The sequence below is a fragment of the Hordeum vulgare genome, chromosome 7H (genome assembly GCF_904849725.1).
Source record: "Hordeum vulgare subsp. vulgare chromosome 7H, MorexV3_pseudomolecules_assembly, whole genome shotgun sequence".
Lineage (NCBI taxonomy): Eukaryota > Viridiplantae > Streptophyta > Magnoliopsida > Poales > Poaceae > Hordeum > Hordeum vulgare.
Window position 1 is genome coordinate 442320916 of NC_058524.1, and position 26073 is coordinate 442346988.

The following is a 26073-nucleotide window of genomic DNA, read 5'->3' on the forward strand; positions in this document are numbered from 1 at the left end:
AAGTCCCCTCCGGCAGGGCACCGGGAAAGGTCTCCAGATGAGATCTCGCGGAAACGGAAGCTTGCGGCGGCGGAAAAGTGTTTTTGTGGATTCCCTGATTTTTTTCTGGATTTTTAGGGAATTTATAGGCCAAAGACCTAGGGCAGGGGAGTGCCAGGGGGGCCACAAGCTTGGTTGCTGCCGCCTCCCCCCTGGTCGTGGCAACAGGGCTTGTGGGCCCCCTGTGGGCCCACTTGCTTGGCCCTCAAGCCTCCCGATCTTCTTCCATTCCGGAAAAATTTATTTCGGGGATTTTATTCCGTTTGAACTCCGTTCCAAAATCAGATCTGAAAAGAGTCAAAAACACAGAAAAAACAGGAACTGGCGCTTGGCACTGAATTAATAAGTTAGTCCCAAAAAAGATATAAAAGGTAAACAAAACATCCAAAGTTGACAAGATAACAGTGTGAAACCATCAAAAATTATAGATACGTTTGAGACGTATCAAGGATCCCCAAGCTTAACTCCTGCTTGTCCTCGAGTAGGGAAGTGATAAAGATGAATTTTTGATGCTTTCATGCTACCTAGCATAGATGTCCTTTGTAACTCCTCTTATGTGACGTGAATGTTCAGATCCATTAGATTCAAAACAATAGTTTGCTATTGACGTGGAAACAATAATACTTCAAGCAAACTAGCAAGGTAATCATGAAATTTCAAAATAACAAGGCCAAAAGAAAGTTATCCCTACAAAATCATATAGTCTGGTTATGCTCTATCATCATTGCACAACGAATTTAAATCATGCACAACCCTGGTATTGGCCAAGTAATTGTTTTCACACCTTTACTTTCTCAAACTTTTTCGACTCTCACGCAATACATGAGCGTGAGCCATGGTTTTAGCACTATAAGTGGTGTGGAGTGTGGTGGAGGTTGCAAGGCAAAAAAGGAAACGATGGTCACATTGACTAGGCATATCAATGAGCTATGGAGATGATCATCAATAGATATCAACGTGAATGAGTAGGAATTGCCATACAAAGGATGCACTAGAGCTAAGAGTATGTGAAAGCTCTGAAAAGAAAACTAGTGGGTGTGCATCCAACTTGCTTGCTCACGAAGACCTAAGGCAAATTTGAGGAAGCCTATCATTGGAATATACAAGCCAAGTTATATAATGAAAATTTCCCACTAGCTATATGGTGGTGACAAAATGAGAGACTCTCAATCATGAAGATCATGGTGCTTAATATGCACAAGTGTGGAAAGGTGGTAGCATTGTCCCTTCTCTCTTTTTCTCTCATTTTTTTGGATGGGCTCTTTGGCCTTTTTTTTCTTTTTTGGTGGGCATCTTTGGCCTCTTTTATTTCCTCACATGGGACAATGCTCCATCAATGATGATCATCACACTTACAACTCAAAACTTAGAGAAATGATGACTCTATATGGAATGCCTTCGGTAGTGTACCGTGACAATGATCTAGCATGGCATAGACATCAATGGAAACATCATGCTAGCTATCTTACGATCATGCAATGGCAATGTAGACGTGGTGGCATATGTCATGGTGGTAGTTGCATGGCAATATATCTCGGAATGACTTTGAAAAATCCATAGTAGGTAGGTATGGTGGTTGTTTTGAGGGAGGCTAATGGTGGGTTTTGTGCACCGGCGAAAGTTGCACGGCACTAAGAAGATAGTGATGGTGGAAGGTGAAAGTGCATCTAAACCATGGACTCAACATTAGTCATGAAGAACTCATATACTTGTTGCAAAAGTTTTATTAGTAATCGAAACAAAGCATTCAACGCATACTCCTAGGAGAAGGGTTGGTAGGTATAAACCATCGCGCGATCCCGACCGCCACGCAAAGGATGACAATCAATAGACTAATCATGCTCAGATTTCATCACATAGCGGTTCACCATACGTGCATGCTACGGGAATCACTAACTTCAACACAAGTATTTCTAGATCCACAACACCTTACTAGCATAATTTCAATACTACCATAACCACAACTCAAAACTAATTGAGATGAATCAAACTTCTCTAACTATTCAATGCACATGAAGGTGGAAGTTTTCCTATCCCTTTGGATAACTACCCCTTTTGTGACGACTTTCAAAGCATAGATCAACTACCAAGCCACGCACCACTGTGCTCTAAAAGATATAAGTGAAGCACATAGAGCAAAAGTATCTAGCTCAAAAGATATAAGTGAAGCACATGTGAGCTGAATTGTCTACCAAAAGATATAAGTGAAGCTCAACAAAATCACGGTGTGTGCATGTCTCTCTCTCTAGGTGTGCAGCAAGGATGATTGTGACACAACAAAAATAAAAGACTCCTACGATACAAGACGCTCCAAGCAAAAACACATAACATGTGGTGAATAAAAATATAGCCCCAAGTAACGTTACCGATGGATTGAAGACGAGAGAGGGGATGCCTTCCCGGGGCATCCCCAAGCTTAGGATTTTACGGCGTCCTTGAATATCTTGGGGTGCCTTGGGCATCCCCAAGCTTGAGATCTTGCCACTCTTTATCTCTTTGTCCATAAAAACTTCACCCAAAACATGAAAACTTCACAACACGAAAATTAAACAGGAACTCGTGATAACATTAGTATGAGAAAGCAAACCACCACTTCCTTAGGTACTGTAGCAAACTTAAATTCTACTTGTGCTGATGTTGGGTTACTGTATTTTCAATCTTCCATGGCTAATACCCCCCGATACTATCCATAGTTTCATCAAAATAAGCAACCAACACAACAAAAATAGAATCTGTTAACAGCAGACCAGTCTGTAGAAATCTGTATATTTCGTATACCTCTGGTACTTCAAAAATTCTGAAAACTTACGACAGTCTGAAGAATTTGCGTATAAATCAGTAGCAAAAAGAATCAACTCAAAAGCTCTTACAGAACAAAAATGAAAATTATTTTGGTGAGAAGAAAGTTTCTGTCTTTTCCAGCATGACCAAACAATCATCCCCAAGACTAATCATAACGGTTTTGCTTGGCACAAACGCAAAAAGAAACACAAAAAACACAATCATAACAGAATTATGAAAGTGTGGAAAACACAAAACAGAAAGAAAAAGGATAGATTCGTTGGGTTGCCTCCCAACAAGCGCTTTTGTTTAACGCCCTTAGCTAGGCGAAAGGTGATGGACTCACGTATAGTCATCTTTGATGCTCAAACCATAGGTAGCCCTCATCATAGATACATAATCAAATCTTATTTTCTTTCTAGGAAAGTGCTCCATGCCCTTCTTTAAAGTAAATTGAAATCTAATATTCCCTTCCTTCATATCGATGATAGCACCAATAGTCCTTAGGAAAGGCCTACCAAGAATAATGGGACATGAAGGATTGCAATCTATGTCAAGTACAATGAAATCCATGGGTACATAGTTCTTATTTGCAACAATAAGAACATCATCGATCCTTCCCATGGGTTTCTTGACAGTAGAATCCGCAAGATGCAAATTAAGAGAACACTCTTCAATCTCATGAAAACCAAGAATATCACATAAAGACTTTGGAATCGCGGAAACACTAGCACCCAAATCACACAAAGCATTGCACTCATAGTTTTTGATCTTGATTTTGATAGTATGTTCCCACTCAACATGAAGTTTTCTAGGTATAGAGAATTTTAGTTCGAGCTTCTCTTCAAGAGATTTCATCATAGCATCTACGATATGCGCGGAAAAGGCTTTGCTTTGGCTATAAGCATGTGGAGAGTTTGCAATGGATTGCATCAAAGAAATGCATTCAAACAAGGAGCAATTATCATAATTGAATTCCTTGAAATCCAAAGTGGGAGTTTCATTACTACCCAAATTTTTGATTTCTTCTACTCCACTCTCCACACCTTTATCGTCAAGATGGGTGGACTCCGAACCATTGGGGCGTTTTTCAACCAAAGTGGATTCATATCCAGCCCCTCCATCAATAGGTTTGACACGCAAAAAACAAAGATTCAAGAGGAGACACACCAAGCACTTTAAGATCCTCATGATTTGCATCACACATTTCAGGTTTAGCTGCCATCTTATTGACTAAGGTAGCCTACTTGTCAAAAATTTGGCCCAACAATTTTTCAAGATGAGCAAGCTGGGAATTAAGTGCAAGGAAATCATTGGCCATATCATCAACCTCTTTATTCAAACAGACCAAAAAGGAATGTTGCTCTTTTAATTCCCTACGGAAGTAACTATTTTGGTCAAACTGTGAAGATATGAAACCTTTGACATTAGTTTCAATCTCCTCCAATTTTCTGAAATAGTTTGGTTTGGCCATGAGGAAAGGTCTCTCACAAACAAACCTAAGAGCAGGCGGGCGAAAGGGAAAGGCAAAAAGAAAAAGAAAACGGCAAATGAGAAAGGCAAATGAAAACGGCAAATGTGAAGTGGGGGAGAGGAAAACGAGAGGCAACTGGCAAAAAAGTAAATGCAGGAGATGAGTTTGTGAGACCTACTTGGATAGATCTCACCTCCCCGGCAACGGCGCCAGAAATACTTCTGCTATTGCAACAGAAGACCTTCCAACGGTGCCAAAAACACGTGCTGACGGGAGACTGTTCTTGTCTTGATTCTCCTCAGCAACGGGACCATGAATCCTTCTGCTACGGCTACGCCTTTAGGGACTTCCTAGGCAAATATGCAAAGGATTTCCCCGTGGCCTTGGAGCCTTGCGTTGGTGTTCCCTCGAAGCGGAATGGGTGATGTAGCGCAACAGTGGTAAGTATTTCCCTCAGTTTGAGAACCAAGGTATCGATCCAGTGAAGGAGTACCACAAGTGCCTACACAAACACAAAGAACCTGCTGCCAACGCTATGAAGGGGTTGTCAATCTATTATAGATTGTTCGCAAAGTGAGAAATAAAAGCAACAAAGTAACAAAGCAAAGTAAAAGCGGAGGTGTAAACGATAGATGTGAATAGACTCGGGGGCCGTAGTGTTTACTAGTGGCTTCTCTCATGAAAGCAAGTAGACTGTGGGTGAACAAATTACCGTCGAGCAATTGATAGAACCGCGCAAAGTCGTGACCCCATCTATGGCAATGATTATATCTATAGGCATCACGTCCAAAACAAGTAGACCGATACTTTCTGCGTCTACTACTATTACTCCACACGTCGACCACTATCCAGCATGCATCTAGTGTATTAAGTCCAAAAGAACAGAGTAACGCCTTTAGCAAGATGACATGATGTAGATGGACAATCTCATATCAACGACAGAGCCCACCTTGTTACCCTTGATGGCAACTACTCAATGTGTGCCTTGCTGCCCCTACTGTCACTGGGAAAGGTCACCACATGGTAAGAACCCAAAACCAAGCACTTCTCCCATTGCAAGAATAATAGATCTAGTTGGCCAAACAAAACCCAAGACTCGGAGAGACTTACAAGGATATCAAATCATGCATATAAGAAATCAACAAAGACTCAAATATAAATCATAGATAATCTAATCACAAATCCACGATTCATTGGATCTCGACAAACACACCGCCAAAGAAGATTACATCGGATAGATCTCCATGAAGATCATGGAGAACTTTGTATTGAAGATCCAAGAGAGAGAAGAAGCCATCTAGCTACTAACTACAGACCCGTAGGTCTGAAGTGAACTACTCACGAGTCATTGGAGGGGCGATGATGATGATGAAGAAGCCCTCCAACTCCAAAGTCCCCTTCAGCAGGGCACTGGGAAGGGTCTTCACATGATGATGATGATGAAGGAGACGCGAGGGAGAACAAGACGCACGGGTTCGGTCGTTAGGGCAGGGGGAAGCTGCCTGGGCCTTGCCAGCTCGGCCTGGGCAGGCTCCTCGTCTCTCCCTATTTGTCTATTTTTTTCCCTTTTAAAACAGAAAACATCACACCCAAAAATAAAAATAAAAATAAAAAGGATTTAACAAAATTAAAATAAATTCCCTTGACTCCTTTGAAAATTAAACCCCAACTATAAGAAATAGATTGGGCCTTTTAAAAGAAATAAAAATGAAACCTTTTCAAAGAAATAAATAAACCCTTTTCTTACAAAAGAATAAAGTCAAACCCCTTTTATAAATAAAATGCAAATCTAGTTTTGAAATAAAACAAAAGAAGAAATAAAAGAAAAACCAAGGGATTGCCCCACATTTAATAAAAGGAGTTTTTAAAAGAAGACGATTTTTAAAAAGGGGTTAAAAACGGAAACTTTTACGCAACCCCAAAACAAATAAAAGAGAAGAGAGGAGGGGAGTTACTATCGCACTAAGACTTGGAGAGCACTCGAAGCACACACACTCAAAACACCACACGTGAAAGACGATGCAAGATGCCATGCATGATGCGACGATGCAAACTAAATGATGATGCAACAAATAAAACTAATCACACGACGAAAACGGAAATAAAGGGGGAATATTCTGAAACGTCGGCATCGGGCTGTCACAGAATCACCACTGGCAGACCCATCATTATCATCACCATCAACACTATCATTCTCATCATGAGCAACAGCAGGAGAGGAGGCAGCAGCCTGACCCGAGACCTCATCATCAGTCCAAGTGCTATGTTCATAGATCCACCGCTCCACAGGGGTGATGGTCTTCTTAGAACCACCGGCCGCCTCAAGCTGGAAAGCCGTCATAATCTGAATCTGTCTACGGCTGGAAAGTTTCTCGTTGACATGTGCTTCATAGAACTTATTTTGAACATGAGCCTGGAGGCAGAAGGTCTTCTTTAACTTTTCTGAGAGCTTGGAGACCCAAGATAGCTTGGCTCCAGCAGGAAGCTCAAAATCACTGTCACTGGAAGTAGCAAAAACATGCTCAGGCTCGCCAGCGGGGAAGCAAGGTGTAAGATGCTTCTTCTTCTCGAGTTGCTTGACCTCATGCTTAGTGAGGTTCTCAAGAGAAGAGAGAGGCCTGCCACCCCTATGAACTGCCCACACAGAGTTGAGGAAACACATGATGAAAGGAGCATAGGCGGGGACCTTTCTATAGAAGACCGTGGAGTACAGCTCCTGCCATAGCCATTTGGAAGCATCAAACATAGCCCCAGAGACAGCTTCAGTCGGCATGGCAACAAGCAAATCAACAAAGTATCCATGAATCTCATTTTGATTTCCAACCTTGGGCAGAAGAATATTCCAGAATACACGGTGCAAAATATCATATACCGGCAGCAGGTCCTTAGAGGTTCCAGGAATCCCATGCCCGGGAATGTACAAGGGGGATAACTTCACCTTATCCATAGAAGTAGCCCGATCATGAGGACGGATACCGCCATTCCCATTGAGGCCAGTATCATCATAACCAAGTGCATTGCAAAAGGCACGCCACGGGACCTCAAAAAGCTCATCACGACACATGAAGGTAAGGGTACGTGCGTCATTAGTGCCAAATTGAACAATGGCATAGAACTGGTGAATGAGCTGCACATCAAAGGGACAGTTGAGAGTCGTGAGCTTTTTCAAGTTAAAGTCTTCACAAAGTGCAAACGCCTCTGCAAAGTAATCCGCGTTGTTCTTCCAGTGCTCAATGTCAATTGTCTAATGCTTGGCAAACTTGTTCATTTGATGGTCATAGAGCTCATGCACGATCCGCAACTATAGCTCATTCCGGAACTGAGGGGTGGTCCAGCTTGCTTCTAGGAGTGCACCAGCTTGGCTTGGAACAATGGGGACCACATAGGGATTTTGAAAACGAAACGGCTCCGAATCAGCTTGCTTCTAGGAGTGCACCGACTTGGCTGATTTTTTCTTGGCGGCCAAGGACTTTGCACGAGGAGTGGGATTGGTAGGGATCACAACTTCCTCTTGCTCTGAGTCATCAATGAGCCTACACCTATGAGCACGTTTCTTGGAGTTCTTCCAACGAGCAGAATGAGAGCCAGAGCCACCTCCACACACACACAAGAGAAGCACAGAAAAGAAACCCAAAAGGATGAGAGGATTGTACGCAAAAGTAGGAATAAATTAGGTGTGAAGAGGAGAACCAAGACTCAGTGCCGCATGAATTAGGCAGGTCGGTTGAACCGGTCATCCGAGCGGTTGTACCGCAGGTGCAAGCGGTTGTATAACTACTTTGGGGGAGGGGGTGCATCCGTATCTGAGACATACACCACTGATTCCAGTTTCTACTCACCACATCTAATATGAAGCACATATAGGACCTCATCCTTCCAATAGTTTTGACCAAAAAACGCAGGATCCTAGCAATGCCCTACCAAAAGAGGATTCAAAGGAAAGAATCCAAGAACAAGAGGAGAAGAGGGCATTACCAGCATCCATGGGAGGACATTAGGGGAGGAAGGGCCTCCATGGAGAAAATCCGAAAGGAGGCTACAGATCCGGGGCGCGAGAGGCACTCCGGTGCGGTGGTGACGGCGGCTGGCGGCTAGGGCACAGAAGGGGGAGTTGGGGACGAAGGGGGAAATTGAGTACCCCTTCGGCCTGGCCCTCCCTTTAGGTACCAGTTGACGCGACCAGTTGTACCGCTCCGCTGAGCGGTTGTACTGGTCCTGGAACAGACTGGGAATTAGCGGTTCAACTGTGTAACGGCGTGGTTGTTCCGCTGGGGTGAGACAACAGGTGATTAGCGGTTATACCGTATGGACCACCGGTTGTACCCCCCAGCAACAACCACCACCACCAAGGTTTTAACGTGTACAATTTGATGAGAGGGGTTTCGAGATGAGGTGAGCGAGTATGGTGTGGTAAGATCCATGGTGAACAAGAAGAATTGCAACAAGATAAACCATGAAGGATACCCACAACTAAGTCTTAAGCAAAAAAGAAGATCAAATAAGGACCAAAAAGACACATTTTGAGAAACACCGAAGGCAAATACCTCACTAGGAGGGGGCGGTGGCCGAGGCCACCTATTTTTGAGTCGATTGTTATGGCACAACGAAGATATTAACCTTGGGCCCATGACCAAAACTCATCTTTCAGGCACAATTACTATAAAAAAATGGTGAATGTGAAAGATGTGATAGTTTTATGCATAATAGGAGGAGGGATAGTTCATTGAGAGAGCTACACTCCCCCTAAATCCATGTCTACATCTAAACAGAATAGAATGATGAGAGTAGTGGGATGTGCCTGATTTCAATGCACATTGCTCAAATCAATGATATTTAGCTCATGCCTTAACTCATGAAATCTTGCTTCATTCAAAGGCTCTGTGAATATATCTGCAAGTTGATCATTAGTGTTAAGATAAAATAGATCAACTTCCCCAAGCTTGATATGCTCCCGGATAAATGGTGGAAAATACCGATATGCTTCGTCTTGCAATGCTAAACAGGTTTGTTGGACATCGAGATAACATTAATATTATCAAAATAAAGTGGAACTTTGTTGCAAGTGACACCGTAATCCTTTAAAGTTTACCTCATCCAGAGCAAGTGAGCACAACAATGGCAGCAACTACATATCGCTCTCGATGGACAAGAGAGAAACACAATTTTGTTTCTTCGAAGACCAACTTACGAGAGAGCGACCAAGGAATTGGCAACCTCCGGAAGTTCACTTCCTATCCACACGGTCTCCCACCCAATGAGAGTCCGAATATCCTATGAGATCAAATGAAACACCTTTGGGATACCATAAGCCAAAGTTTGGGGAATGAGCCAAATGTCGAAAGATTAGCTTGACTGCCACATAGTGGCTTTCCTTAGGTGCGGATTGAAATCGTGCACAAATTCCCACACTCAACATAATATCATGTCTAGATGCACAAAGGTAAAGCGGAGAACCGATCATAGTGTGATATACCTTTTGATCCATGACTTTACCTTTGGGATCGAGGTCAAGATGGCAGTTGAGAGGCATGGGAGTGTTGGCTGATACGTCTCCGTCATATCTACTTATCCGAACTCTTTTGCCCTTGTTTTGGACTCTAATTTGCATGATTTGAATGGAACTAACCCGGACTAACGCTGTTTTCAGCAGAATTGCCATGGTGTTGTTTTTGTGCACAAATAAAAGTTCTCGGAATGTCCTGAAAATTTACGGAGAATTTGTCTGGAATAAAAGAAAAATACCTGCGCAAAGATCCACCGGAGGGGCCGTGCGAGTGGGCCACAAGCCCACAGGCCGCGGCCACCCCCTAGGGGCCCACGTGGGGCCCATGTGGCACCACCGCCCCCAAACTCAGCTCTATATCTTCCGTCTCGCCTGGAAAAAAATCAGAGAGAAGGTTTCATCGCGTTTTACAATACGGAAGCGCCGCCACCTCCTGTTCTTCATCTGGACGGCAGATCTGGAGTCCGTTTCGGGCTTCGGAGAGGGGTAATCGTCGCCATCGTCATCATCAACCTTCCTCCATCGACAATTCCATGATGCTCTTCACCGTTCGTGAGTAATCTCATCGTAGGCTTGCTGGACGGTGATGAGTTGGATGAGATCTATCATGTAATCGAGTTAGTTTTGATGGGGACTGATCCCTAGTATCCACCATGTTCTAGATTGATGTTGCTACTGCTTGGCTATGCTTAATGCTTGTCACTAGGCCCGAGTGCCATGATTTCAGATCTGAACCTATTATGTTGTCGCCAATATATGTGTGTTTTAGATCCTATCTTGCAAGTTGTAGTCACCTACTATGTGTTATGACCCGGCAACCCCAGAGTGACAATAGCCGGAACCACTCCCGGAGATGACCATAGTATGAGGAGTTCATGTATTCACCAAGTGTTAATGCGTTGGTCCGGTTCTTTATTAAAAGGAGAACCTTAATATACCGTAGTTTCCATTAGGACCCCGCTGCCACGGGAATGATGGACAATAGATGTCATGCAAGTTCTTTTCCCTAAGCACGTATGACTACATACGGAATACATGCCTACATTAGATTAAACAAACGGGAGCTAGTGACATATCTCTCCGTGTTATAGATGTTACATGATGAATCACATCCGTCATACTCATCCATCACCGATCCACTGCCTACGAGTCTTTTACTACTGGTCCTTGCTACGTTACTTTGTCCAGGATTGTCCCTTTCTACAAAAGGATTCGGCCACTTTGCTGCTGTTACTTGTTGCATGACTTTTCCGACCCCATTGCTCAGGAAGAATTGTTCCCCGTCCACGTGCAACTTATTGGCGCCATTGATACAATTGTTAGGAATAGTCTGCTGTCAACAGATCTTTTTTTCTGACACCGTTGCTATCATACTACTTTGCTACTAGTACTTTGCTTGCAGACACTAATCTTTCAGGTGTGGTTGAATCTGACAAACTCAGTTGCTAATACTTGAGAATATTCTTTCGCTTCCCCTTGAGTCGAATCAATAAATTTGGGTTGAATACTCTACCCTCGAAAACTATTGCGATCCCCTACACTTGTGGGTTATCAAGACCTATTTCTGGCGCCGTTGCCGGGTAAACACAACTATATTCATGTAGGAAATATGCCCTAGAGGCAATAATAAATTAGTTATTATTATATTTCTTTGTTCATGATAATCATTTATTATCCATGCTATAATTGTATTGATTGGAAACACAATACTTGTGTGGATACATAGACAAAACACTGTCCCTAGTAAGCCTCTAGTTGACTAGCTCGTTGATCAAAGATGGTCAAGGTTTCCTGGTCATAGGCAAGTGTTGTTACTTGATAACGGGATCACATCATTAGGAGAATCATGTGATGGACTAGACCCAAACTAATAGACGTAGCAAGTTGATCGTGTCATTTTGTTGCTACTGTTTTCTGCGTGTCAAGTATTTGTTCCTATGACCATGAGATCATATAACTCACTGACACCGGAGGAATGATTTGTGTGTATCAAACGTCGCAACGTAACTGGGTGACTATAAAGATGCTCTACAGGTATCTCCGAAGGTGTTCGTTGAGTTAGTATGGATCAAGATTGGGATTTGTCACTCCGTATGACGGAGAGGTATCTCGGGGCCCACTCGGTAATACAACATCACACACAAGCCTTGCAAGCAATCTGACTTAGTGTAAGTTCCGGGATCTTGTATTACGGAACGAGTAAAGAGACTTGTCGGTAAACGAGATTGAAATAGGTATGCAGATACTGACGATCGAATCTCAGGCAAGTAACATACGGAAGGACAAAGGGAATGACATACAGGATTATATGAATCCTTGGCACTGAGGTTCAAACGATAAGATCTTCGTAGAATATGTAGGATCCAATATGGGCATCTAGGTCCCACTATTGGATATTGAACGCGGAGTCTCTGGGGTCATGTCTACAAAGTTCTCGAACCCGCACGGTCTGCACACTTAAGGTTCGACGTTGTTTTATGCGTATTTGAGTTATATGGTTGGTTACCGAATGTTGTTCGGAGTCCCGGATGAGATCACGGATGTCATGAGGGTTTCCGGAATGGTCCGTAAACGAATAATGATATATAGGATGACCTCATTTGGTTACCGAAGGTTTTTGTGCATTACCGGTAAAGTTTCGGGCTCATCGGTAGTGTACTGGGAGTGCCGGGAGGGGTGCCGGGGACCATCAGGAGGGGTGTCATGCCCCAAGGGGTCTCATGGGCTATGGGAAGAGATAAACCAGTCCCTAGTGGGCTGGAATAAGTTCCCACTAAGGCCCATAAGGTTTGAGAAGGAAAAAACACAAGGTGGAAAGAGTTTCCAAGTGGGAAGGTGGAATCCTACTCCAAGTAGGATTGGAGTAGGACTCGTCCACCTCCAATTTCGGCCAAACCTTTAGGTTTTGAGGCTGCCTCCTCCCCTCCCTCCCTCCTATATATAGTGGGGTTTTAGGCCTGATTTGAGACAACTTTTGCCACGGCAGCCCGACCACATACCTCCACGGTTTTACCTCCAGATCGCGTTTCTGCGGAGCTCGGGCGGAGCCCTGCTGAGATTAGATCATCACCAACCTCCGGAGCGCCGTCACGTTGCCGGAGAACTCATCTACCTCTCCGTCTCTCTTGCTGGATCAAGAAGGCCGAGATCATCGTCGAGCTGTACGTGTGCTGAACGCGGAGGTGCCGTCCGTTCGGCACTAGATCGGAGCGGATCGTGGGACGAATCGCGGGACGGTTCGTGGGACGGTTTGCGGGGAGGATCGAGGGACGTGAGGACGTTCCACTACATCAATCGCGTTTCTTAACGCTTCTGCTGTGCGATCTACAAGGGTACGTAGATCGGAAATACCCTCTCGTAGATGGACATCACCATCATAGGTCTTCGTACGCGTAGGAAATTTTTTGTTTCCCATGCGACGTTCCTCAACAGTGGCATCATGAGCTAGGTTGATGCGTAGATGTAATCTCGAGTAGAACACAAAAGTTTTTGTGGGCGGTGATGTGCGTTTTGCTGCCCTCCTTACTCTTTTCTTGATTCTGCGGTATTGTTGGATCGAAGCGGCTCGGACCGACATTACTCGTACGCTTACGAGAGACTGGTTTCATCGCTACGAGTAACTCCGTTGCTCAAAGATGACCGGCGAGTGTCGGTTTCTCCAACTTTAGTTGAATCGGATTTGACCGAGGAGGTCCTTGGATGAGGTTAAATAGCAATTCATATATCTCCGTTGTGGTGTTTGCGTAAGTAAGGTGCGATCCTACTAGATACCCATGGTCACCACGTAAAACATGCAACAACAATTAGAGGACGTCTAACTTGTTTTTGCAGGGTATGCTTGTGATGTGATATGGCCAACGATGTGATGTGATATATTGGATGTATGAGATGATCATGTTGTAATAGTTAATATCAACTTGCACGTCGATGGTACGGCAACCGGGAGGAGCCATAGGGTTGTCTTTAAACTAACGTTTGTGCTTGCAGATGCGTTTACTATATTGCTAGGACGTAGCTTTAGTAGTAATAGCATGATTAGCACGACAACCCCGATGGCGACACGTTGATGGAGATCATGATGATGGAGATCATGGTGTGACACCGGTGACAAGAAGATCGTGCCGGTGCTTTGGTGATGGAGATCAAGAAGCACATGATGATGGCCATATCATGTCACTTATGAATTGCATGTGATGTTAATCCTTTATGCACCTTATCTTGCTTAGAACGACGATAGCATTATGAGGTGATCTCTCACTAAAATTTCAAGACGAAATTGTGTTCTCCCCGACTGTGCACCGTTGCGATAGTTCTTCGTTTCGAGACACCACGTGATGATCGGGTGTGATAGACTCAACGTTCACATACAACGGGTGCAAAACAGTTGCACACGCGGAACACTCGGGTTAAGCTTGACGAGCCTAGCATGTGCAGACATGGCCTCGAAACACATGAGACCAAAAGGTCGAGCATGAATCGTATAGTTGATATGATTAGCATAGAGATGCTTACCACTGAAACTATTCTCGACTCACGTGATGATCAGACTTGAGATAGTGGATTTGGATCATGTACCACTCAAATGACTAGAGAGATGTACTTTTTGAGTGGGAGTTCTTAAGTAATATGATTAATTGAATTAATTGTCAAGAACATAGTCTAATGGTCTTTGCGAATTACGATGTAGCTTGCGCTATAGCTCTACTGTTTTTGTATGTTCCTAGAGAAAATTTAGTTGAAAGTTGATAGTAGCAAACTTTGCGGACTGAGTCTGTAAAACTAAGGACTGTCCTCGTTGCTGCGCAAAAGGCTTATGTCCTTAATGCACCACTCATTGTGTTGCACCTCGAGCGTCGTATGTGGATGTTGTGAACATCCGACATACACGTTTCTGATGACTACACGATAGTTCGGTGCAAAATACTTAATGGCTTAGAAGCGTGGCGCCGAAGACGTTTTGAAACGTCACGGAACATGAGTGATGTTCTAAAGAGATGAAATTGTGATTTCAAGCTTGTTCCCTTGTTAAGAGGTATGAGACCTCCGACAAGATTCTTTGTCCATGAAGTTAAGGAGAAAAACTCAATAGTTGAGCGTGTGCTCAGATTGTCTGAGTACGACAATCACTTGAATCAAGTGGGAGTTAATCTTCCAGATGAGATAGTGATGGTTCTCCAAAGTCACTGCCACCAAGCTGTGAGAGCTTCGTGATGAACTATAACATATCAAGGATAGATACAATGATCCTTGAGAGATTCGTGATGTATGACACTGCGAAAGTAGAAATCAAGAAGGAGCATCAATGGTTGATGGTTAGTAAAACCACTAAGTTTCATGAAAGGCAAGGGCTAGAAGGGATACTTCGTGAAATAGCAAAACAGTTGCTGCACTAATGAAGAGACCCAAGTCTAAACCCAAACCCGAGACTAAGTGCTTCTGTTATGAGGGGAATGGTCACTGAGGCGGAGCTACCCTAGATGCTTGGTAGATAAGTAGGCTGGCAAAGTCGAAAGTAGTATATTTGATATACATGATGTTGATGTGTGCTTTACTAGTACTCCTAGTAGCGCGAGGGTATTGGATACCGGTTCAGTTGCTAAGTGATTGGTAACACGAAATGAAAGCTACGGAATAAACAGAGACTAGCTAAAGGCGAGGTGACGATACGTGTTGGAAGTGTTTCCAAGGTTGATATGATCAAACATGCACACTCCCTCTATCATCGTTATTGGTGGTGAAACCCAAATAATTGTTATTTGGTGTTTGCGTTGAGCATGAACATGATTGGATCGTGTTTGTTGCAATACGATTATTCATTTAAAATAATAATAGTTATTCTATTTGCTTGAATAATTACCCTCAATGGTTTATTGAATCTTGACCGTAGTGTTACACATGTTCATAATATTAGTGCCAAAAGATAAAAGGTAATAATGATAGTACCACTTAGTTGTGGCACTGCCACTTGAGACATGTTGGTGTAAAATGCATGAAGAAGCTCCATGCTGATGGATCGTTTGGACTCACTTGATTTTGAATCACTCGAGACATGCAAAACATGCCACATGAAACAAGTAGAGTAACTTGTTGGGAGTAATGCATTTTTGATGTGTGCAGTCCAATAAGTGCTAAGGCACGCAGTGGATATCATTATGTTCTTACTTCACTGACGATTTGAGTAGATACAGGAGTATTTACTTGATGAATCACAAGTCTGAAATGTTGAAAAGTTCAAAGCTATTTTAGAGTGAAGATCGTCGTGACAAGAGGATAAACAGTCTACGATATGATCATAGAGATGAATATCTGAGTTACGAGTTTTGGTACGCAGTTAATACAATGTGGAAATTGTTTCGCAGTTCATGCCACCTGGAACACCATAGTGTGATGATGTGTCTGAACATCTTAGCCACGCCCTATTTGATATGGTGCATACTATAATGTCTCTTATCGAATTATCACTGTCGTTTATGGGTTATGCATTAGAGACAACCGCATTCACTTTAAATAGGGCACCGTGTATTTCCATTGAGATGACAAAGTATAGACTGAGGTTTAGAAATCTAAACTGTCGTTTCTTGAAAGTTTGGGGCTTCGACACTTATGTGAAAAAGTTTCAGTCTGATAAGCTCGAACCCAAAGCGGATAAATGCATCTTCATAGGATATCCAAAATAGTTGGGTACATCTCCTATCTTGGATCCGAAAGCAAAGTGTTTGTTTCTAGAAACAGATCCTTTCTCGAGGAAAGGTTTCTCTTGAAAGAATTGAGTGGGAGGGTGGTAGAACTTGATGAGGTTATTGAACCATCACTTCAACCAGTGTGTAGCAGAGCGCAGGAAGTTGTTCCTGTGGCGCCTACACAAATTGAAGTGAAAGCTGATGATGATGATCATCGAGCATCGGATCAAGTTACTACGAGCCTCGTAGGTTCACAAGGTCGCGTACTACTGCAGAGTGGTATGGTAACCCTGTCTTGGAGGTCATGTTGTTGAGCAACAGTGAACCTACGAGTTATGGAGAAAGCAATGGTGGGCCCGGATTCCAACAAATGGCTGGAAGCCATGAAATCCAAGAGAGGATCCATGTATGAAAACAAAGTGTAGACTTTGGAAGAACTACTTGATGGTCATAGGACTGTTGAGTAAAGATGGATCTTTAAAAGGAAGACAGACGATGATGGTGATAAGTCACTATTAAGAAAAGCTCGACTTGTCGCAAAGATGTTTCCGACAAGATCAAATAGTTGACTATGATGAGACTTTCTCACTCGTAGCGATGCTAAAAGTCTGTTAGAATTATGTTAGTAGTTGCTGCATTATTTATGAAATATTGCACATAGGATGTCAAAACATTGTTTCCTCGACGGTTTCCTTGAGCAAACATTGTATGTGATACAACCAGGAGGTTTTGTCGATCCTAAAGATACTAGCAAGTATGCAAGCTCCAGCGATCCTTCAATGGACAGGTGCAAGCATCTCGTAGTTGGAATATACACTTTGATGAGATGATCAAAGATTTCGGGTTTGTACAAGGTTTATGAGAAACTTGTATTTCCAAAGAAGTGAGTGGGAGCACTATAGAATTTCTGATAAGAATATGTGGTTGACATATTGTGGATCAGAAGTAATGTAGAATTTCTGTAAAGCTACAAGGTTGTTTGAAAGGAGTTTTTCAAAGGAATACCTGGATTGCGCTACTTGAACGTTGAGCATCAAAGATCTATGGAGATAGATCGAAAGCGCTTAATAGAAGTTTTAACAAGATGCATGCCTTGACAAGTTTTTGAAGGAGTTCAAAATAGATCAGCAAAGAAGGAGTTCTTGGTTGTATTGTAAAGGTGTGAATATGAGTAAGACTCAAAAACCCGACCACGGTAGAAGAAAGAGAAAGGACGAAGGTCGTCCCCTATGCCTTAGCCGTAGACTTTACAGTATGCCATGTTGTGTACCGCACCTGATATGTGCCTTGTCACAAGTTTGTTAAAGAGGTACAGAGGTGATCCAGGATTGAATCACTGAACAATGGTCAAAGTTATCCTTAGTAACTACTCCCTCCATTTCATAATATAAGTCTTTTTAGAGATTTCACTAGAGAATTACATACGGATGTATATAGACATACTTAGAGTGTAGATTCACTCATTTTGCTTTGTATGTAGTCCTTTAGTGAAATCGCTTAAAAGACTTATATTTAGGAACGGAGGGAGTAATGGACTAAGGAATTTTTCTCGATTATGGAGGTGGTTAAAGAGTTCGTCATAAAGGGTTACGTCGATGCAAGCTTTGACACTAATCCGAATAACTATGAGTAGTTAAACGGATTCGTATAGTAGAGTAGATATTTGGAGTATTTCTGAATAGCACGTAGTAGCAGCATCTATAATATGACATAAAGATTTGTAAAGAACGCATGAATCTGAAAGTTTCAGAACCGTTGACTAAAACCTCTCTCAAGAGCAAGACGGGATCAGACCCCAGAACTATATGGGTGTTGGATTCGTTGGAATAACATGGTGATGTGAACTATATTATTGACTCTAGTGCAAGTGGGAGACTGTTGGAAATATACCCTAGAGGCTATAATAAATTAGTTATTATTATATTTCTTTGTTTATGATAATCGTTTATTATCCATGCTATAATTGTATTGATTGGAAACACAATACTTGTGTGGATACATAGACAAAACACTGTCCCTAGTAAGCCTCTAGTTGACTAGCTCATTGATCAAAGATGGTCAAGGTTTCCTGGCCATAGGCAAGTGTTGTTACTTGATAACGGGATCACATCATTAGGAGAATCATGTGATGGACTAGACCCAAACTAATAGACGTAGCATGTTGATCATGTCATTTTGTTGCTATTGTTTTCTGCGTGTCAAGTATTTGTTCCTATGACCATGAGATCATATAACTCACTGACACCGGAGGAATGCTTTGTGTGTATCAAACATCGCAACGTAACTGGGTGACTATAAAGATGCTCTACAGGTATCTCCGAAGGTGTTCGTTGAGTTAGTATGGATCAAGATTTGGATTTGTCACTCCGTATGACGGAGAGGTATCTCGGGGCCCACTCGGTAATACAACATCACACACAAGCCTTGCAAGCAATGTGACTTAGTGTAAGTTGCGGGATCTTGTATTACGGAACGAGTAAAGAGACTTGTCGGTAAACGAGATTGAAATAGGTATGCGGATACTGACGATCAAATCTCAGGCAAGTAACATACCGAAGGACAAAGGGAATGACATACGGGATTATATGAATCCTTGGCACTGAGGTTCAAACGATAAGATCCTCGTAGAATATGTAGGATCCAATATGGGCATCCAGGTACCGCTATTGGATATTGACCGAGGAGTCTCCCGGGTCATGTCTACATAGTTCTCGAACCCGCAGGGTCTGCAGACTTAAGGTTCGACGTTGTTTTATGCGTATTTGAGTTATATGGTTGGTTACTGAATGTTGTTCGGAGTCCCGGATGAGATCACGGACGTCACGAGGGTTTTCGGAATGGTCCGGAAACGAAGATTGATATATAGGATGACCTCATTTGGTTACCGGAAGGTTTTCGTGCATTACCGGAAAAGTTTCGGGCTCATCGGTAGTGTACTGGGAGTGCCGGGAGGGGTGCCGGGGACCGTCAGGAGGGGTGTCACGCCCCAAGGGGTCTCATGGGGTATGGGAAGAGATAAACCAGCCCCTAGTGGGCTGGAATAAGTTCCCACTAAGGCCCATAAGATTTGAGAAGGAAAAAACACAAGGTGGAAAGAGTTTCCAAGTGGGAAGGTGGAATCCTACTCCAAGTAGGATTGGAGTAGGACTCGTCCACCTCCAATTTCGGCCAAACCTTTAGGTTTTGAGGCTGCCTCGTCCCCTCCCTCCCTCCTATATATAGTGGGGTTTTAGGGCTGATTTGAGACAACTTTTGCCACGGCAGCCCGACCACATACCTCCACGGTTTTACCTCTAGAACACGTTTCTGCGGAGCTCGGGCGGAGCCCTGCTGAGATTAGATCATCACCAACCTCCGGAGCGCCGTCACGCTGCCGGAGAGCTCATCTACCTCTCCGTCTCTCTTGCTGGATCAAGAAGGCCGAGATCATCGTCGAGCTGTACGTGTGCTGAACACGGAGGTGTCGTCTGTTCGGCACTAGATCGGAGCGGATCGTGGGACGGATCGCGGGACGGTTCGTGGGACGGTTCGCGGGGCGGATCGAGGGACGTGAGGACGTTCCACTACATCAACCGCGTTTCTTAACGCTTCTTCTATGCAATCTACAAGGGTACGTAGATCGGAAATCCCCTCTCGTAGATGGACATCACCATGATAGGTCTTCGTGCGCGTAGGAAATTTTTTGTTTCCCATGCGACGTTCCCCAACAATTCTCTGATTCACTTGGGATTTACGTCTGCTGATCACTATGAGGAATCCGAAAGATCCAAGAACTAAAATCTTGCCTTCCACTACGAGGAGAGGTAAGGAACCGCCATCTAGCTCTGCACTTGATTCACCTTCAGTTATGAGTAAGTTTGCGACTTCACCTCGTGCTAGAAATCTTGATCTGTCGCCTTTGCTTGATGATGCTACTTCTGTTGCCCATGATACTTATGATGATGCTATGCTTGATACTATGCCTGATGATGCCATGCTTGATACTATGACTGATGATGCTATGCTTTATACTACTTTGCCACTAGGTACATTCCTTGATGTACAAATTGCTAGAGTTGCTGCTAGATGTAATGATACTTCTGAAACTGTTGATACCATTGAAGTAGAACCTGCTATTTTGCCTGCTAGAACTAGCTCTCCTATGCCTGAATTGCCTGATATGCCTGATACACGCTATGTTATGGAGGGAGCGATAGCTGAGGACTTTCTTGCATGTAAGGATAGCTATGATGTTGAGAAATTACTGCGCACGTGGAAAGAAAAATCTCTGAACGCTAGGATGAAATACGACCCAAAGTTTGCTACTTCGCCTATCTTTGTGACCGATAAGGATTATGAATTCTCTGTCGACCCTGAGTTAATCACTCTGGTCAAATCTGATCCTTTTCACGGTTATGAATCTGAAACGGTTGTAGCCCATCTTACCAAACTACACGATATAGCCACCCTATTCACTAGTGAGGAAAAGATCCGCCACTACTATATCCTCAAGCTATTTCCTTTCTCGCTAAAGGATGATGCTAAGACCTGGTTCACTTCTCTTGCTCCTGGTTGTGTGTGTAGCCCCCAGGATATGGTCTACTACTTCTTTGAAAAATATTTCCCTGCCCATAAGAAGCAAGCTGCCTTGCAGGAAATATACAACTTTGCTCAAGCTGAAGAAGAGAGTCTCCCACAAGCTTGGGGGAGGCTTATCATATAGCTGTTGAATGCTTTGCCTGATCGCCCTCTTGAGAAGAATGAAATACTTGATATCTTCTATAATGGACTAACTGATGCTTCCAAAGACCACTTAGATAGTTGTGTTGGTAGTGTTTTTAGGGAACGACCTATAGAACAAGCTGAGATTCTGTTGAATAACATCTTGTGCAACGAGAATGCTTGGACTATTCCTGAACCACCTCCTAAGCCAACTCCGAAGAAAAGAGGTATTCTATTCCTCAGTCCTGAAGATATGCAAGAAGCTAAGAAATCTATGCGAGAGAAAGGCATTAAATCTGAAGATGTCAGAAATCTACCACCTATCGAAGAGATCCATGGTCTCAATAAACCGATACAGGTAGTAGAAGTAAATTCTCTGCTTAGGTTTGATGACAGTGATATTCCTTTTGCTAAACCTGCTAGCTTATTCATGGATGAATTTGATAACTTTGTTGCCAAAAAACAGAGTTTCAATAATTATGTTAGCAGACAATTGGAATAGAATGCTCGTATGCTTAGTCATTTAAGTGCTTGTGTGGACAAAAACGTCAATGATCTTAAGCTTCTGAGTAAACATGCTTCTATGGTTACTACTCAGGTAGAACAAGTACTTAAAGCTCAAAATGACTTGTTCGATGAGTCGAATGACAATTCCGTCAGAGTCACCACTAGAGGCGGTAGAATGACCCAGGAACCTCTGTATCCTGAGGGTCATCCAAAGAGAGTTGAACAAGATTCTCAAGGAGTTAGCACTGATGCCCCTTGTCATCCTAGAAAGAAGAAGAAAGATGATAGGAACCTGCACGCTAGCAACCCTGTTGCTACTACACCTGAGAGTCCAAACGATGTTTCTGTCTGTGATGCTGAAACACAATCTGGTGATGAACATGACCTAATGATAATATCAATAGTGATGTTCATGATGAAGCTCAACCTAGCAATGAAAAGGATGTGGAGATTGAACCTGTTGATCTTGATAACCCACAGCCTAAGAATAGAAGATATGATAAGAATGACTTCACTGCTAGGAAGCACGGTAAAGAAAGGGAACCATGGGTTCAGAAACCTATGCCCTTTCCTCCCAAACCATCCAAGGAAAAGGATGATGAGGATTTTGAGTGATTTATTGAAATGATCAGACCTGTCTTTCTGCAAATTTGTTTGACAGATATGGTCAAAATGTATCCGTATGCTAAGTACACGAAAGATATCGTGACTAATAAGAGGAGGATACCTGAGGTTGAGATTACCACCATGCTCGCTAACTATACCTTCAAGGGTGGAACTCCTTAGAAACTAGGTGATCCCGGTGTGCCCACTATACCTTGCTCCATTAAAGGCACCTACGTTAGAACTGCGTTATGCGACCTTGGAGCCGGTGTTAGTGTTATGCCTCTCTCTCTTTATCGTAGGCTTGAACTGGATAAGTTGACACCCACTGAAATCTCTCTGCAAATGGCCGACAAATCAACTGCTTTCCCTATCGGCATTTGCGAGGATGTGCGTGTTGTGGTTGCGAACACCACTATCTTAACAGACTTTGTTATCTTGGATATTCCCGAGGATGATGCCATGGCTGTCATCCTCAGAAGACCCTTTTTAAACACTGCAGGGGCTGTTATAGATTGCAACAAAGGCAATGCCACTTTCCATGTCAACGGTAATGAGCATACGGTGCACATTCCGAAGAAACAATATCGAGTACATTGCATCAATGCTATCGAAAAATTTCATCGATTCTTATTGGGAGCTTTGAATGCCCTATTCCTCGTGTCAAGATGAAGTATGATTTTCTTGTTGGGGAGATACACATCCCCATTGAGGTGACCTAGTGACTATTTGAAAATTCTCCGTCTTCTTTTGTGATTCGAGAAAGTTTTGTCGAGGGGATTTGATCAACCCAATTGACAGATTTCTTTCGATGACCATGAGATGGATGAATCGAGGAGTCACAAACCTGTGTTCCAAGCTTTCACTTTAGGTTGCTTAGAAGAAAAATGATAGTTTTAGTTTAGTTTTCCTTGTATTCCGCTTTAGCGTCCGATAGAAAAGTACCCCGAAAATAAAAGTTCTCCGAACGTCCTGAAAATCAAGTATGATTTTTTTCTGGAATTTTGGAAAATTCTGAGACAAGGAGCTTGTCTGGGGGCTGCACCAATGGGCCACAAGCCTTGGAGGCGCGGGCACCCCCCTGGCCGCGCCACCCAGGCTTGTGGGGCCCACAGGCACCCCCTCCACTCATTCTTGCTCTCATCTGGTTCTCCTACCTCCAGAAAAAATCATTTCGCAGCTCAAACTCGTGTTCTTGCTCCTCTAGGTGGGATTTTCGATCTCTTTGCTCGAGTCACCATTCTCCGAACTGTTTTTGGGAAATTATTCCTTGGTAAGTGACTCCTCCATTGGCCCAATTAGTTTTTGCTCTAGTGCCTTATACTCCGCGTATTTTTGCTGCCTTGGTGACCATGTTCTTGAGCTTTGCATGTTGATTTTAGTTGGTCCCAAGTAGTTTTGATGTGTAATATGGTCTCTAGGCACTAGTTGGAGTAGTTGCTACGAGTTTAGTTGAGCCTCGTTCACTTTTCCTTAGAATCACTAAAAATTTCAGAAATTTTCGGAGATAGAAAAGGGAAAAGATGAGGAGGTTTTTAAGAGGCTCGTCAAGCCGTGACCCCAAGGATGATGGGAGTGAGAAGAAGCCCAAGTATTTGGTCCCTCGAGTCGCAGAAGTTCGAGCGTGCGAGTGGCCAAGCGACGTGTTCTTACGCACCGCTGGAATTTATGAGGACTTCTATCACTTGGTGGAGAACGCATGCCTTACCGCCTTCGTCGAAGATAAGTGTCCGCAATACCTCCTGCTCACTAATGTATTCGTACAAAGCTTTAACTTCTATCCGAGGAAGAATCCTCCTATGGTTGAGTTTAAGCTTTATGATATCCCCCAGCGCATGTCACTCCAAGATTTTTGCAATGTTTGCAAATTGCCTTTTGTTGGGGATATTCATGAACCTCGTCCACGGGACTTGGAAGCTTTCATCGATACAATTGTTGTAGGATAGGAGAGAGGAGTGTCTTGCGCTAGAGCTGCTAGCATACATTTTCCCGTGCTTCGGTACTTCTCATTATTTGTGGGAAAATGTTTGATTGGCCGTGGGAAAGCTGGGTCACTTAGTTCCCTAGATCTTGCGGTCTTGCACGAAGCCCTTTATAATGATAAAACTTATAGCTTAGGCGCTATAGTAGCTCAATGGTTGAACCTGAACCGTTCTAAAGGTGTTGTCTATCGAGGTATCTATGATACTCGTCTTGCTAGACACTTTGAGATACATATTAGACTGGAGGAGGAAGAAGATATTCTTCTTCCCGAGAGATATCTAGATAATGATAGCGTGGTTCACCATGACTTTCTAGATAGAGATATAAATTGAAGGATGATTTATAACCAGGTATTTAGTCAGGGTACCCATGAGAATATTACTTTGCCTGCTCCTTCTTTTTTCAATCTTCATGCAGGCAGGTACATTATCATGCCCTCGGACATCTATGCATATTGGGGCTTAGTCCAACCACAGGTGCCCGTTCCCGAGCCACCAGTCGAGTACCAGACGCCAGTTTATCAGTCGGAGCCAGAGGAGCTCACACAGTAGTGGCATCCTCAGTCCACTCCGGAGTACCCCAGAGCTGGTTATTTCCCTCCTTGGGAGTAGACCAACTTAGGCCAAAAGCCAAAGCTTGGGGGAGTACGTGTTTCTCACCGACTTTACATTTTTGCTTATGCTTTCACTTTGTTAGCCGGTGTTCACACTTTGCCACTGTATCATCCATGCTAGTTTATTTTCTTTTTCTCGTTTTCTTTTCGTGTGTCTGTCTAGTTTGAGAAAAAACAAAAATATTTTCTTTTCTTATTTTGCTTATTGGGAGCTTCCCCGTGTAGATAGTTTTCTTTTTCTTTGGGTCAAGGTAGAAGATATTGGTTAACCTGTTTAGTGGCTCTCATATGCATACCTGTTTAGCTATCAAGAGCCATATTACTTTGTCTTCTCCTTTGTGTTTGCCTGCAGATCCCAGCTTTAGTCCAATGCACGAGCACTCTTATTATTGTTCACATCGTTCGGTCGTGCAAGTGAAAGGCAATAATGACGATATATGATGAAGTGACTCAGCCGAGAAAAGCTGGTATGAACTCGATCTATTTTGTTTTTGTAAATATGTCTAGCTCACCGTTCCTAGTTCAGTTTTGTTGTGAGAGAAACATGTTTGCAATGACAACTTAGAGATCATAGTTGGTTATGCCATGCTTACTTAGCTAGGAGCTTATAATGGTTTGTCTTGGTTGCCCACATGAAAGTTGAGATGACTATGATGTAGTGTGATAGGATGGTATCCTCCTTTGAATGTTTCAAGTGGCTTGACTTGGCACATGTTCACGCATGTAGTTGAAACAAAATCAACATAGCCTCTATGATGTTCATGTTCATGGTGATTTATGCCCTACTCATGCTTGCACTCAATGTTAGTTAATCTCAATGCATTTTGATGATTGTTGTCGCTCTCTAGTTGGTCGCTTCCCAGTCTTTTGCTAGCCTTCACTTGTACTAAGCGGGAATACTGCTTGTGCATCCACTTCCATAAACCCAAAGTTTTTCCATATGAGTCCACCATACCTACCTATGTGCAGTATCTACCTGCTGTTCCAAGTAAATTTGCATGTGCCACTCTCTAAATCTTCAAGAAATAATCTGTTTTGCATGCCCGAACCGCTCATGTGCTGACAGGGGGCTATTGGTATCTTCCATGTTAGGCGTGTTATCCTCGATATGTGTTTATTCACTATCATTCACGAGAAAGGGACCGGTAATTGGAATTCCCAGTTCCATGCTCAAATCAAAAAGATAATT